The 16,797-nt window shown below is 41.1% G+C and overlaps 1 protein-coding gene across 2 annotated transcripts in view; it reads right to left on the bottom strand.

Moving 5' to 3' along the window:
* Positions 1–16,797, bottom strand: part of CNGB3 (cyclic nucleotide gated channel subunit beta 3) — a 249,308-nt gene that overhangs the window by 160,498 nt on the left and 72,013 nt on the right. The gene's annotated exons all lie outside the window — the stretch shown is intronic.

The raw sequence follows: 16,797 nt of genomic DNA on the forward strand, positions 1-16,797 counted from the left end.
CTAACGGGTAATGTGAAATCGAGAGGTCTTTGACCTAATTTTGGCCATGGTCACCTTGTGCTCCTCCTAGATCACACTTCTCCTTAGAGTGATGTACAGTGCTGTAATCAATAATATTGATGCGCGTGATATCTGAATCCTTGTGTCTTGTTTCTCACATCACCACTGCTATGTTCTACCAGCCAAAACGAGAAGACCCCATCAACTGTTATGTTCTCCAGATCAGAGCATCATTCATTTTGTGAAGTGTGAATAATTCTCAAGAACATGGTTGTCCCATCTGACATGTATACGTCAAGCTCACTTTTATGGTGTGTCTTTTTGAAATGGTATGCAATATTAGGAAACTCTCGAAGGCTCTTTTTTGGATCCAGTAGCCTTCACGTAATTTTGCAAACGTCATCACATCCTTCTAATATGGCTACTGCAGCTATAATCAATATAATTGGTGATAAGTGATATCTGAATACTTGTGTTTTACTTTTTCTAACACTAAACTAGAGCAAACCTTGTCATCGTTACTGCTATATCTTCCAGCCAAAACAAGGTCATCCCATCATCCATATTGTTGTCCAAACCGGAGTCTCATTCATCCATATTATATGTGTATATGCATGGAATAATCTATTTATAATTGCTACATTAATCCATTTCCGAAAATATTGAACTGAGAAGTGAAAAAAAATAAGACAAAAATAAGACTTTAGTGGTCTACTGCTAACAAAATATGTTTGGTTCTTCTCCCAATTGCTGAAATAAACAAATGCTTTATTACTAAAACTGCCTTTATTTTTTTTTCATTTGACATTTATACGAAATTCAAGAGAAAAAAATGTTGGGTTCAGGACTATGAAGATTTCTGATAACAGTTCAAATTATTTATTCCTGAAATTGGGGAAAGTAAAGTCAGTGGATCGATGCTCTATTACTGAACTGACTGTGCTCATTAAAGGGAGCCATTTTTGCTATTTGGGCCATGTTCCCACCTTCAGTATTAGGTCAGTATTTTCCATCAGTATTTGTAATCCAAAACCAGGAGTGGGTGATAAATACAGAAGTGGTGACGTGTTTCTATTATACTTTTCCTCTCATTGTTTCTTCTGGTTTTGGCTTACAAATACTGCGGTAAAATACTAAACGTGTGAACGTGGCCTTAATCTGAGAACAGCATAATATAGAGGCAGAAAGGCTGATAATAGGGATATGTTACTTACTAGGCTGAGTGCTGTAATTTCAATGCAATCAGTGTTTTATCAGCAGGAGTTCATTACAGCCTGACAAGGTCTCACATGCATGGCAGTCCAACTAGTATGTGTAACCCTGCACCCATCAGTGACCGGCAGCTTTCTGACAGTGTACAATGTACAACAGGGATTTTATCAAAAGTACACCCAGAACTGTAACCTAACTGTATTACTATACTGCTATCTTTCTATTTTACTTATAGAGTACTATTCTCCACCTTTACTTCCTGGTGACGGGCACAAGGGGGCATTCTTTGCGTCTGGAGGAGAGAAGGTTTTTCCACCAACATAGAAGAGGATTCTTTACTGTTAGGGCAGTGAGAATCTGGAATTGCTTGCCTGAGGAGGTGGTGATGGCGAACTCAGTCGAGGGGTTCAAGAGAGGCCTGGATGTCTTCCTGGAGCAGAACAATATTGTATCATACAATTATTCGGTTCTGTAGAAGGATGTAGATCTGGGGATTTATTATGATGGAATATAGGCTTGAACTGGATGGACAAATGTCTTTTTTTGGCCTTACTAACTATGTTACTATGTTACTATGTTCCTGTGCTGTACTTGTATCTGCCTGTGGTAAATGTACTACACTGATCTCTACGCTGTGTGCATTGCTATCTACCTGTGCCACACAATCTGTATTGCTGTAAGGCTAGTTTCACACTAGCGTTTACCTGATCTGCGGAGGGCTGCGGACTTCCTCCGTGAAGCCCCGCCCTCGGCTGCACCTCCGCCGCTAGCTCCGCCTACTTCTGCATACCTATCTTTAACATTAGGTACGCAGGTTGTGCGGCTGTATGCGGATGCTTCTGCATGCGTCGTTTTGACGATGCGGAGAAAAAAAATTGCTACAAGCTGCGTCCTACGCTGGTCACCGCATCGTCAAAACGACGCATGCGGAAGCATCTGCATATAGCGGCATGACCTGCGTACCTAATGTTAAAGATAGGTACGCATGCTGCATGCATGCTGCATGCAGAAGTAGGCGGAGCTAGCGGCGGAGGTGCAGCCGAGGGCGGGGCTTCACGGAGGAAGTCCGCAGCCCTCCACAGATCAGGTAAACGCAAATGTGAAACCGGCTTTATGTCTCTCAGAGTCCATCGGCTCAAAGGGCTACCTTGGACAGCCAGATGCCAATAGGAATAGGAATTTTTGGAGCCCCCTTGAGTCTCCGACAAGGCTCTCCTCCAACTCCGCTTCCAATCCTTGAACTTTCCACAGTCCCACCGCCCACTCTTGTAAAAAATCCACTTCTCCATCACATCCTCACCAATCACACATTAACAGTTCTCATTTAACACCATATCACATATAGTGGGGACTATAAGTATTTGACAGAATGCCAATTTTGGAAGTTTTCCCACCTACAAAGAATGGAGAGGTCTGTAATTTTTATCACAGGTACACTTCAACTGTGAGAGACAGAATCTAAATATAAAACCCAGAAAATCACATTGTATGATTTTTACATAATTAAGATTGAGATGATGATAAGGCACTTACTAATATGGCTTTTCTTGAATTGCAGCACTAAATATGATAGTGGGGAATAGAAATGTAGGCTATATTGAAGTTCCACAATCCTCATCACTGTCTCCCATACAAATGAATGGGAGGCATGAAGATAGGAGCCAAACTCCTGATTGAAGATCCCCCATGTGAACTGGCCCTAATAATTATCCCATATCTTGTGTACAGGGGATAAGTATTATTGCATTATTATTCCTTATTGCAGGCAGCAAAAACCATAATAGATAACAATGCACAGTGTTTAGATAATTGTGAACACCTGTGCCCATTCAGGGATTAAATTAGAAAAATCCAGAGCAAGAAAATCAATAACCCATATAGAGAAAGGATTGCACATAAAGGACCAAAAACTATCATAAAATAATTTTTATTAGACAACTTACAATTAAAAAAACGTTTTATTCAATACAATATTATGGGATGGTAAGATAAGTGAATTCTAACGATAGTGGAACCACAGATCAGAGGCAAAGAGTTGTATATTAAATGAAATCCAATACCAACACCAGAACTCAAACATATGCTTAAATCATATTGTGCCAATATACAGTAATATTGATTAGAGCCACTGGTGAAAATCACCAAAAGAAGTGGAAGCTGGAGGGGTGTGAACCCTACTGTGGAACCATGAAAAAAAAAGACTGCTTTGGTACCATGGGGTCTATATGACCCCAGGCTCAAACTCGTCATATTTCATTAAAATGAACATGCTGGCTGTTCAGAATAATCAAGTTTTATTCTGTCATCGTTTCAGAGCACAGCTATGAAATCAAACGTAACTTTGAAGTGATTTATTTGTCTTCAAACACAAACTGAAATTTATACCAAAATGCTTTACTAATAATTTAAAGTATTCAAATTCAATAAAAAATGCACAATAACTGCATCTGTGTGGATTTTAGTAAAAACATAATGACAACGAATGATCTGGCAATAAATTTAACCCTTGCATTCACTGCATGTCATAGCGCCATGTTCTTCGCAAGTGAACTTCTTGCAGTCATTGCAAAGAAATCTCGTCTTTTTGTCCTTCAATCGAGGACAAACATAGTACCGTTTGCGCTGTCCTGTAACACTGCTGGTGTCACTTGGAACTAGCCATTGTTTACTTACAATTATATTACAAAACCCGTGAATAAACAGAAAATATAAAAAAAAAATGTCAGACAATAAAGGTATTATGCGGTCAGGAGAGTCCCAAACCCAGAAAATGTAAAATAACTTTGAAACAAAATTGAAAAGCAAATTCAAAATATCATCAACATAAGCAGAAATATGTTACTTGGAAATACATAGAAGGCCAATGTCTGAGATTGACCATTTTCAGAAATATTTCAATTTATTCAGCGCTGGGGTCTATATGACCCCATGGTTCCACAGCAGGGTTAAAAGGATAATAGTAGAACATAATTATCTCAGACCTGCGGTCCCCCGACCTCTACATGCGTTTCGGCTTGCGTGCCTTCTTCCGGGGAAGTGGCGTCGTCAGGTCCTATAGAGGTATAAATACTCAGGCCACCCAATAGATTCATAGATCCAAACAATGAAGGAATGTCAGCTTTGTAACGGCGCATGCGCCACCGACGTGCAGGATGTCCGCGTCACCGAGGGCATCATTGCAGGCAGGCAGATAGGCAGCAGTCAGCAGGGTTGAACTTATTAGTACTTAGTAGTTTGCAGGTAGCAGATAGAGATGGCATCCAACTTCACACTGCACAACCAGGAAGTGGGGAACAAGCACAGTAAAATGTGGGTGGGCAAATGTAAGATGGGAGGGTGGGAGGGTGCACTTAATCACTTTCGGGACCTCAACTCTTGCATATAAAGTGCTACAATGCCCCGAGGTGTGTCGACAGCTTAGGAACAGAGGGCGGGCTGGCAGCGTCTGTTGTCACTAATGTCAGATGCGGCCGGCCCCCTCTGCTGTGGCCATACAATGTAAATAGCTGCAACTGTGAGTGTCTGCATGCCACACAGTCTTCCAAGCCATTTATGCTGTGGCTTAGCTGTGCTGCCTCAGTGCAGGTTGCATAATGTGTCACACCCAGTCTGGGCCCCCTTTTTGCTTCTGCTCACTGGGCCCCATACACCAGTAAAGGCAGTAATGCCCTGATAGCGGCCCTGTCGGAGAGACTTGACATTAATAACTCGTTCTCGCAGATCCAAGAAGAACCCCGATATTCAACCTTTAAGTCTTATACAAGGATCAGGACTTATAACAGGACCCCCTAGATTGCATTCATGGAGTAGCTGCTGGTTAGCGGATCGAGCCTGAGGCAAGAGTAGTCAGACTAGCTGGATCACCGAGAGAGAGGCAGAACCAGGGAAAGAATCAGGAGACAAAACTGTAATTTGGGAAATAACGGGGTCAGATACCAAGAACGGTCAAACAGTTGTGCTCAAAAGTTTACATACTCCGGCAGAATTTTTGCTTTCTTGGCCTTTTTTCAGACAATATGAATGATAGCACCAAAACTTTTTTCTCCACTCATGGTTAGTGATTGGGTGAAGCCATTTATTGTCAAACTACTGTGTTTTCTCTTTTGAAATCATAATGACATCCCAAAACATCCAAATAACCCTGATCAAAAGTTTGCATACCCCATTTTTTAATACTGTGTATTGCCCCCTCTAACATCAATGACAGCTTGATGTCTTTTGTGGTAGTTGTGGATGAGGGTCTTTATTTTCTCAGATGGTAAAGCTGCCAACTCAACTCCAGTTCCTGTAAATTCTTGGGCTGTCTAGCATGAACTGCAAGCATGAGATCTCCCCAGAGTGGCTCATTAATATTGAGGTCAGGAGACTGAGATGGCCACTCCAGAGCCTTCTCTTTGTTCTGCTGTAGCCAATGACAGGTCAACTTGGCCTCGTGTTTTGAATCATTGTCATGTTTAGAGATGGGTGGACACCTGGATGTTCGGATCTGGCAGGTTGGTCCAAACAGTTACAAAAAGTTTGGGTTCGAGTACCAGAACAGTACCCGTATCCAATCCCAGAACCCACACACTTGAATGGGGGCTTGAACATCAAGTGTTTGCTGTGCTGTTAGGCTAGGTTCACATTGCGTTAACAGCAGCACGTTCAACACATGCGTTAACGGGCTGCTGTTAACGCAAGTGCCGACTTGCATGAGCACTCAGCTGTGATCGGAGGTATAAAGTTTACCTCCGGTCAATGGTGTCAGCTGATGGGACAACTGCTCCCATCATCCGACACCTGCTGCTACTAAGAACAGCGAGAGCAGGAGCAGCGGATGAGAGTATTCATCAGCCGCTCCTGCTCTGTAAATAAATAATAAAAAAAAAACAGTGTGGGTTCCCCTTTATTTTTGTTAACCAGCCAGGCAAAACTCACAGCTGCCAGCTTCAGCAAGACTAGTTATCAAGATTAGAGGGGTCCCCACGCCGTATTTTTTGATTATTTAAATAAATAATTTAAAAAACACGGTGGGATCCCCCTCATTTTTGACAACCAACCAGGCTAAGGCAGACAGCTGGGGGCTGCTATTGTCAGGCTGGTAAGGGGCCATGGATATTACCCTCCCCAGCTTAAAAATAGCAGCCCGCAGCTTCCCAGAAAAGACACATCTTTTAGATGTGCCAATTCTGGCTCTTTGCCTGGCTCTCCCCACTTGCCCTGTTGCACTATGATAAAAACTCCCCCATGACCCCTTACCAGCCTTAGAATACCAAACCCCAGCTGTTTGCTTTAGCAAGGTTAGTTGTCAAAAATGGGGGACCCCACGCCGTTTTTAAAAATTATTTACTTAAATAATTAAAAAATACGGCATGGTCATCTCCCTATTCTTGATAACTAGCCTTGCTGAAGCTGACAGCTGAGGGTTGCAGCCCCCAGCTGTGATTTTTGTCTGGCTCCTGTTCTCGCTGTTATTAGCGGCAGCAGGTTTCAGATGATGGGAGCAGTAGTCCCATCAGCTGATACCAGTTACTGGAGGTAAACTCTTTACCTCCGATCACAGCTGAGCACTCACACTGTCTTTTGACAGCATGGGAACCGTGGCTCTCTGACAGGCAGGGATAATTTCACCCCCGATCAGAAGCGTTGTTTGCGGCGCTGTCATGCACATGACAGCGTGACAAACACCCGGTGTTCGGCAGCTGAACCTGAACAGTAACACGGTAGGTTTTCTCATAATAAAATAATATTTTATACATGTATTTGACCACATCTTGTTTTTTTTACATTTTCTTGTTTGCATCAATTTCCTCCGATGGTCATTTTTTACTTTTTGTTCCATGCCCATATGCACACATATTTAGGATACAGATAAAATATATATGTATTGAATAATAATTCTGCATGCATTAGCATTGCATGTACAGTACATGCATGTGTATTTTTCATCTATGATTTTTTGCATGTGTAGCATAAGCCATTTTTATAGAATAATGAAGAGGCTCTTGTGGATTCTTTCTGTAAGTGTCTTTATTTGATATGCTATATCTGTGTTGTCTAACTTGTTGATTACTAATTCCCCTATTATATAGTTTACTCAAATGCTGACTAAAATTTCTTATTATGTCTGGTTTTTTTTTAAATGTGGGGAGTCTTGTCACATTGCACTACCTCTACTCTAAATCCTATTTCATTGCAGCAGTGATAGATCAGTAAAATAGAACTATCATATTTGATGCTGCTTAACTCTTCCACCCGCCTTCTGCTTGTGATAAGTTTCTTCTGTATAGCTGCATGTCATGAGCCAGGGACATTTTCTAACTCATTAGCTAATCTTTGTGTGGACTCATTTACTATTACTATAGCTTGATGTGAAAATTAAAACGTTATTGGAATACTACTTTAATTTTTCAAGTTTGCTTGACAAGCCATCTAAAACATAAATTCTTTTCAAGAACTATCACTTGAAAAGTTTGCAAAGCTATTATGTAATAGCTGTGTCCAACTGATGCTGAAAGGTTAAGTTGATCCGCTAAAGGAAAATATATTTTTCTTTTGATATCATATTTGCTTATAGGCTAAAATACAGTTACCAGCTCTTTTAATTTCTTTTAACCATAACATAGTGCATCTATCCTTTAAGGAAACAGCTTTATGTTGACTAAAAGCCTTGCAGGTTCATTTATCATATACTTAAGTCTGTACTGGGTGAACAAAATGTATTAAATGCAGTAGTAAGTGCCCTAACAAGCTCTCAAGTGTCGGCATAAAAATGACTGAAAACACGATATGTCATGTATTGAAGATTAAATGCACAATTGCTCTCAATCTAGGACAAGATCCTCCTTTAGGAAAATGTTTGGAGTACATGATAGCATGGGAATAATTTTATAATAAAACTCTCAGGCACTTGTATGATCAGAAAAGACACTTGTTGTAATCTCATACATAATTCAGAGATCAGTAGAAAATAGAACAATACTCTAAGGTGCTTGGCACATATTCATAGCCATCCACTCGCTCAGTATTTTACTCCAAACAGACAACAGAAGAATAGGAAATCTCTTGTGAGAAAAACAGAGATTTTGTTTTCACTGCCATAACTAGTAAATGGATTAAACACATCCATCAGACAAGAATAATGGGAATTTCATTGCTACAAAGATTCATTTTAGATCAAGACTTCATCTACTTCATTAAATTGTAAGCAACAAAAGAAAGGCTATACAGGCAGAGTACAGAAAATTACACAAATGACTGCTGCCAAGTGATGAATACGTAATATAACACAATGGAAGAATATATTATTTCTTCCTCCTGTCCAATTGGATAGATTGCACGATCGTGTATTCCATTTTAATTACTGAGATCCCCACATTGGGCAAAAATCTAACCGCGCATCTTCAGAATTTACATTCAGTAATTATAAGACAAAATTGTGAAAAAGAAGTCAAAGCATTTTCCTCAGGTGTTGGATTTGCGGAGACCTCATGGACCCCTGGAGGATTTGATATATTTCTCTATGCAATGCAAAGACTTTCTGTGGTGCTTCCAGAAGGTTTCCCATTTGTGACCCCAGAATTCTTTGTCTTCAGGTGGAGCCTCTCCGGTTGCACGTTAAGGGGGCTGGCAGTAGGGGCACAGAAACAGTTGGCAAGTATGATATAAACTATTTTGCCAGCATACTCACTTTGCATGGTAGAAGAAAGTAGCAATTAGTAGGGACTGATAGGAAAGCAGTACTTAGGTAAGCTAAAATAGCCATTGGACTGTTATACTACAAGTTCATGTATGGTCGTCAGTTACAGAGATTTATATGTACAGTGGGGCAAAAAAGTATTTAGTCAGTCAGCAATAGTGCAAGTTCCACCACTTAAAAAGATGAGAGGCGTCTGTAATTTACATCATAGGTAGACCTCAACTATGGGAGACAAACTGAGAAAAAAAAATCCAGAAAATCACATTGCCTGTTTTTTTTAACAATTTATTTGCATATTATGGTGGTAAATAAGTATTTGGTCAGAAACAAACAATCAAGATTTCTGGCTCTCACAGACCTGTAACTTCTTCTTTAAGAGTCTCCTCTTTCCTCCACTCATTACTTGTAGTAATGGCACCTGTTTAAACTTGTTATCAGTATAAAAAGACACCTGTGCACACCCTCAAATAGTCTGACTCCAAACTCCACTATGGTGAAGACCAAAGAGCTGTCAAAGGACACCAGAAACAAAATTGTAGCCCTGCACCAGGCTGGGAAGACTGAATCTGCAATAGCCAACCAGCTTGGAGTGAAGAAATCAACAGTGGGAGCAATAATTAGAAAATGGAAGACATACAAGACCACTGATAATCTCCCTCGATCTGGGGCTCCATGCAAAATCCCACCCCGTGGGGTAAGAATGATCACAAGAACGGTGAGCAAAAATCCCAGAACCACGCGGGGGGACCTAGTGAATGAACTGCAAAGAGCTGGGACCAATGTAACAAGGCCTACCATAAATAACACACTATGCCACCATGGACTCAGATCCTGCAGTGCCAGACGTGTCCCACTGCTTAAGCCAGTACATGTCCGGGCCCGTCTGAAGTTTGCTAGAGAGCATTTGGATGATCCAGAGGAGTTTTTGGAGAATGTCCTATGGTCTGATGAAACCAAACTGGAACTGTTTGGTAGAAACACAACTTGTCGTGTTTGGAGGAAAAAGAATACTGAGTTGCATCCATCAAACACCATACCTACTGTAAAGCATGGTGGTGGAAACATCATGCTTTGGGGCTGTTTCTCTGCAAAGGGGCCAGGACGACTGATCCGGGTACATGAAAGAATGAATGGGGCCATGTATCGTGAGATTTTGAGTGCAAACCTCCTTCCATCAGCAAGGGCATTGAAGATGAAACGTGGCTGGGTCTTTCAACATGACAATGATCCAAAGCACACCGCCAGGGCAACGAAGGAGTGGCTTCGTAAGAAGCATTTCAAGGTCCTGGAGTGGCCTAGCCAGTCTCCAGATCTCAACCCTATAGAAAACCTTTGGAGGGAGTTGAAAGTCCGTGTTGCCAAGCGAAAAGCCAAAAACATCACTGCTCTAGAGGAGATCTGCATGGAGGAATGGGCCAACATACCAACAACAGTGTGTGGCAACCTTGTGAAGACTTACAGAAAACGTTTGACCTCTGTCATTGCCAACAAAGGATATATTACAAAGTATTGAGATGAAATTTTGTTTCTGACCAAATACTTATTTTCCACCATAATATGCAAATAAATTGTTAAAAAAACAGACAATGTGATTTTCTGGATTTTTTTTCTCAGTTTGTCTCCCATAGTTGAGGTCTACCTATGATGTAAATTACAGACGCCTCTCATCTTTTTAAGTGGTGGAACTTGCACTATTGCTGACTGACTAAATACTTTTTTGCCCCACTGTATGTATGTATTGGACTAGAGTCACACCAGCGCATATTCTCTCATCCAAGAGAATCAGGCTGAATATGCTAATCACAGTTTGATTAAACTGTGATCAAAGTTTGATCAGAGTGTGATCACAGTATGATCCGATTCTCTCAGGTGAGAATATACAAAAAAAAAAAAAAAATTCTCCATCTTCTCCTTTGAGTTAGTCCATGAAAATCGAACTACCCTCAGATGTCATCCGAGGACAATCCGATGTTTCCCACGGACTCATTGACTTGCATATCCGAGTGTGTTCCTATAATCAGATACAACTTAGGCATGCTGTGATTTTTTCTTGAGGCCGAGCTGGTAAAATCAGACATATGACATTGGTCCGTATGCAGTCTGATGTTTTGTCAGATTGCACACGGACCAAAAATATGGACGTCTGCACGGGCCCTTACATTGTGAAGGTTGAGTGCAAAACATTCATTGTCCCATGTAAAAAAAAAATTAGCTTCATTCCTGATATGTGAATTTTTAAGTCTGTATATAAGGAATGATGTACAGAACCATTGTGACATATATGGCAGACGTGGTTTAAGTATATATTCACATATTAACACCATTTAACATTTTATATACTGTAGCCATTATATATAGTGAGAAGCACCTTAAGGTTTCTACGTGGGAAGGAAGATCCATCCATTCATAGCCAGTGGCTTTGTAATTAGTGAGGACAAAAAAAAAGACCACTAATTATGGATTCATAGCCTATAACAATACTGGGGAACTATCTTTTGATTTGCTGTATCTCCTGTAAGATGGTGCTTCAATTTATATTACGGCAAGAATAATCTCCACATTGCGAAAGAAAACTGGAAAGAGAAGCTTCACTTTGATATTGTGATTTTTCTGCAGAGAGTTCACTGTCCAAAAAGTCACAATAGACAGTGATCCAAGGCTGGTTAAGCAGTGATCCTTGAGATCTATCCAAGGATCTACCTACCATGAACAGGAGCTGTTTTCACTGATTTTAGAGTGTACAGTCATGGCCAAAAGTATTGACACCCCCGCAATTCTGTCAGATAATACTCATTTTCTTCCTGAAAATGATTGCAAACACAAATTATTTGGTATTATTATCTTCATTTAATTTGTCTTAAATGAAAAAACACGAAAAGAATTGTTCTAAAGCCAAATTGGATATAATTCCACACCAAACATAAAAAAGGGGGTGGACAAAAGTATTGGCACTGTTCGAAAAATCATGTGATGCTTCTGTAATTTGTGTAATTAACAGCACCTGTAACTTACCTGTGGCACCTAACAGGTGTTGGCATTAACTAAATCACACTTGCAGCCAGTTGACATGGATTAAAGTTGACTCAACCTCTGTCCTGTGTCCCCGTGTATACCACATTGAGCATTGAGAAAAGAAAGAAGACCAAAGAACTGTCTGAGGACTTGAGAAACCAAATTGTGAGGAAGCATGAGCAATCTCAAGGCTACAAGTCCATCTCCAAAGACCTGAATGTTCGTGTGTCTGCCGTGCGCAGTGTCATCAAGAAGTTTAAAGCGCATGGCACTGTGGCTAACCTCCCTAGATGTGGACGGAAAAGAAAAATTGACAAGAGATTCCAATGCAAGATTGTGTGGATGTTGGATAAAGAACCTCGACTAACATCCAAACAAGTTCAAGCTGCCCTGCAGTCCGAGGGTACAACAGTGTCAACCCGTACTATCCGTCGGCGTCTGAATGAAAAGGGACTGTATGGTAGGAGACCCAGGAAGACCCCACTTCTTACCCCGAGACATAAAAAAGCCAGGCTGGAGTTTGCCAAAACTTACCTGAAAAAGCCTAAAACGTTTTGGAAGAATGTTCTCTGGTCAGATGAGACAAAAGTAGAGCTTTTTGGGCAGAGGCATCAACATAGAGTTTACAGGAGAAAAAAGAGGCATTCAAAGAAAAGAACACGGTCCCTACAGTCAAATATAGCGGAGGTTCCCTGATGTTTTGGGGTTGCTTTGCTGCCTCTGGCACTGGACTGCTTGACCGTGTGCATGGCATTATGAAGTCTGAAGACTACCAACAAATTTTGCAGCATAATGTAGGGCCCAGTGTGAGAAAGTTGGGTCTCCCTCAGAGGTCATGGGTCTTCCAGCAGGACAATGACCCAAAACACTTCAAAAAGCACTAGAAAATGGTTTGAGAGAAAGCACTGGAGACTTCTAAGGTGGCCAGCAATGAGTCCAGACCTGAATCCCATAGAACACCTGTGGAGAGATCTAAAAATGGCAGTTTGGAGAAGGCACCCTTCAAATATCAGGGACCTGGAGCAGTTTGCCAAAGAAGAATGGTCTAAAATTCCAGCAGATCATTGTAAGAAACTCATTGATGGTTACCTGAAGCGGTTGGTCGCAGTTATTATGGCTAAAGGTTGTGCAACCAAGTATTAGGCTGAGGGTGCCAATACTTTTGTCTGGCCCATTTTTGGAGTTTTGTGTGAAATGATCAATGTTTTGCTTTTTGCTTCATTCTCTTTTGTGTTTTTTCATTTAAGACAAATTAAATGAAGATAATAATACCAAAGAATTTGTGATTGCAATCATTTTCAGGAAGAAAATGAGTATTATCTGACAGAACTGCAGGGGTGTCAATACTTTTGGCCATGACTGTATGTCAGTGGACAACCAAAACTGGACTGTGGTCCATTAGATCAGGAAAGCCAAAATTGGTTACCAGGGACAAGCTAGTATCCAATTAGGTCTGCAGAAATGGCTTGGAAATTGAAATTTATGGAAGGTAATGATCATAGAGAGGAATTAAAAGAGTGGGATATGAGGGGAGGAAGGGGAGACAAAGAAAAGACCGATGTCGCGCGAAATAGAAAAGGGAATCAAGGGGTGGATTTACTAGACTTATAACAATTAGTAAAGTTGAGGTTCGAGAGGATCATAATGAAGATGGGTCATCTTAAGATAAACCTATATAATGCGTAAGATAAAAAGGCATCCCAGTGGAACCATTCATTGACAATTTTTGATCTTCTTCTGTGTCTGCATTATTAACATTTCATCAGATTATTTTTATTGTTTTTTTTAAAGGGAAGGGGGATACAATTCACACAAGGATATTTTAATTAACAAACATTAAGAACAAGAGGTAAAATATAAGGGGAAAGGAGGGGGAAAGGGAAGGAAAGGATAACTTTAATAGGGTAAAAGGGAGTAAGAAAATGAGGAAAGGATAAGGAACAACTTGTAAGGACAGGTGATAAGGCAAGCGTACAATAAAATGATAGTTTAAACGTAGCATTTTCCAAAATGTAGTATAACATTGAACAAGAAGGAAAACCATGCTAGCTAGTATAAGAAAAACAAACATAAGTAACTTTGCATTTATTTCTGTGTACTCTTGCTTGGAGTGAAGTAGAATTCGACTTGGGTGAAAAAAGGTCGGTTTTGAGGACAAAGAAGGAAGTGTTGTATGCATCTTTTTTCTCATTATAGTGCATTTTCCTAGAATCTGTGATATTTTTCTGAGAGTCCTCTTTATGTGCTCAGGCTCTAAGGTAGAAAGCCTTCTGCTTTTTAGTTGAGACAATGGTACTCCTGGTAGCAGGGAGACCCTGCTCTATGTAGCAGAGGCGATCAGATAATCGCAGCTTCTAATCTCACATGGAGACTATTGAAGTCAGTGAAAAGTTAAAAAGTAATGTTTTTAAAAATATTCGAAAATTAAAAAAATATAAAAGTTTAATTCGCCCACCATTCACCCCATTCAAAATAAAACAATAAAAAATACACACACAGTACAGACCAAAAGTTTGGTCATTTAAAGATTTTTCAGTATTTTCATGACTATGAAAATTGTACATTCACACTGAAGGCATCAAAACTATGAATTAACACATGTGGAATTATATACTTAACAAAAAAGTGTGAAACAACTGAAATAATGTCATATATTCTAGGTTCTTCAAAGTAGCCACCTTTTGCTTTGGTGACTGCTTTGCACACTCTTGGCATTCTCTTGATGAGCTTCAAGAGGTAGTCAATGGTTTTCACTTCACACGTGTGCCCTGTCAAGTTTAATAAGTGGGATTTCTTGCCTTACAAATTGAGTTGGGACCATCAGTTGTGTTGTGCAGAAGTCTGGTGGATACACAGCTGATAGTCCTACTGAATAGACTGTTAGAATTTGTATTATGGCAAGAAAAAAGCAGCTAAGTAAAGAAAATCGAGTGGCCATCATTACTTTAAGAAATGAAGGTCAGTCAGTCCGAAAAATTGGGAAAACTTTGAAAGTGTCTCCAAGTGCAGTGGCAAAAACCATCAAGCGCTACAAAGAAACTGGCTCACATACGGACAGCCCCAGGAAAGAAAGACCAAGAGTCACCTCTGCTTCTGAGGATACGTTTATCCGAGTCACCAGCCTCAGAAATCGCAGGTTAACAGCAGCTCAGATTAGTGACCAGGTCAATGCCACAAAGAGTATCTACTGGCTAACACGGTACCAAGTTATATTTCTTTCCTGTATCAAAACAAAGAGTTCTAGCAGCAGACACATCTCTACAACAACTGTTAAGAGGAGACTTTGTGCAGCAGGCCTTCCTGGTAAAATAGCTGCTAGGAAACCACTGCTAAGGACAGGCAACAAGCAGAAGAGACTTGTTTGGGCTAAGGAACCCAAGGACTAGACATTAAACCAGTGGAAATCTGTGCTTTGGTCTGATGAGTCCAAATTTGAGATCTTTGGTTCCAACCACCGTGTCTTTGTGCAACGCAGAAAAGGTGAACGGATGAACTCTACATGCCTGGTTCCCACCGAGAAGCATGGAAAAGTAGGTGTGATGGTGTGGGGGTGCTTTGCTGGTGACAGTGTTGGGGATTTATTCAAAATTGAAGGCATACTGAACCAGCATGGCTACCACAGGATCTTGCAGCGGCATGCTATTCCATCTGGTTGGCGTTTAGTTGGACCATCATTTATTTTTCAACAGGACAGAGACCCCAAACACACCTCCAGTATGTTTAAGGGCTATTTGACCAAGACAGAGTGATGGGGTGCTGCGCCAGACCTGAACCCAATCGAGATCGTTTGGGGTGAGTTGGACTGCAGAGTGAAGGCAAAAGGGCCAACAAGTGCTAAGCATCTCTGGGAACTCATTCAAGATTGTTGGAAGACCATTCCCGGTGACTACCTCTTGAAGCTCATCAAGAGAATGCCGAGAGTGTGCAAAGCAGTCATCAAATCAAAAGGTGGCTACTTTGAAGAACGTATAATATAAGACATAATTTCAGTTGTTTAAAGGGCACCTGTCACCCCGAAAATCGCGGGTGAGCTAAGCCCACCGGCATCAGGGGCTTATCTGCAGCATTCTGTAATGCTGTAGATAAGCCCCCGATGTTACCTGAAAAAGGAGAAAAAGACGTTAGATTATACTCACCCAGGGGCAGTCCCGCTGCTGGTCAGGTCGGATGGGCGTCTCCGGTCCGCTGCGGCGCCTCCTATCTTCTTTCCATGACGTCCTCTTCTGATCTTCAGCCACGGCTCCGGCGCAGGCGTACTTTGCTCTGCCCTGTTGAAGGCAGACAAAGTACTGCAGTGCGCAGGCGCCGGGCCTCTGACCTTTCCGGCGCCTGCGCACTGCAGTACTATCCCCTGCCATCAAGAGGGCAGAGCAAAGTACGCCTGCGCCGGAGCCGTGGCTGAAGATCAGAAGAGGACGTCATGGAAAGAAGATAGGAGGAGCTGCAGCGGACCGGAGACGCCCATCCGACCTGACCAGCAGCGGGACTGCCCCTGGGTGAGTATAATCTAACGTCTTTTTCTCCTTTTTCAGGTAACATCGGAGGCTTATCTACAGCATTACAGAACGCTGCAGATAAGCCCCTGATGCCGGTGGGCTTACCTCACCCGCGATTTTCGGGGTGACAGGTTCCCTTTAACACTTTTTTGTTAACTATATATTTACACATGTGTTAATTCATAGTTGTGATGCCTTCAGTGTGAATGTACAATTTTCATAGTCATAAAAATACAGAAAAATCTTTAAATGAGAAGGTGTGTCCAAACTTTTGGTCTGTACTGTATATGGTATCGCTGTGTTCAGAAACTTCCAGTCTATCAATATATGAAGAATTAATCCGATAAAAAAATCAAAACCCCAGAATTACGTTTTTTTGGTCGCCTCAACATTGCAATA

The sequence above is a fragment of the Ranitomeya imitator genome, chromosome 6 (assembly GCF_032444005.1).
Source record: "Ranitomeya imitator isolate aRanImi1 chromosome 6, aRanImi1.pri, whole genome shotgun sequence".
NCBI lineage: Eukaryota > Metazoa > Chordata > Amphibia > Anura > Dendrobatidae > Ranitomeya > Ranitomeya imitator.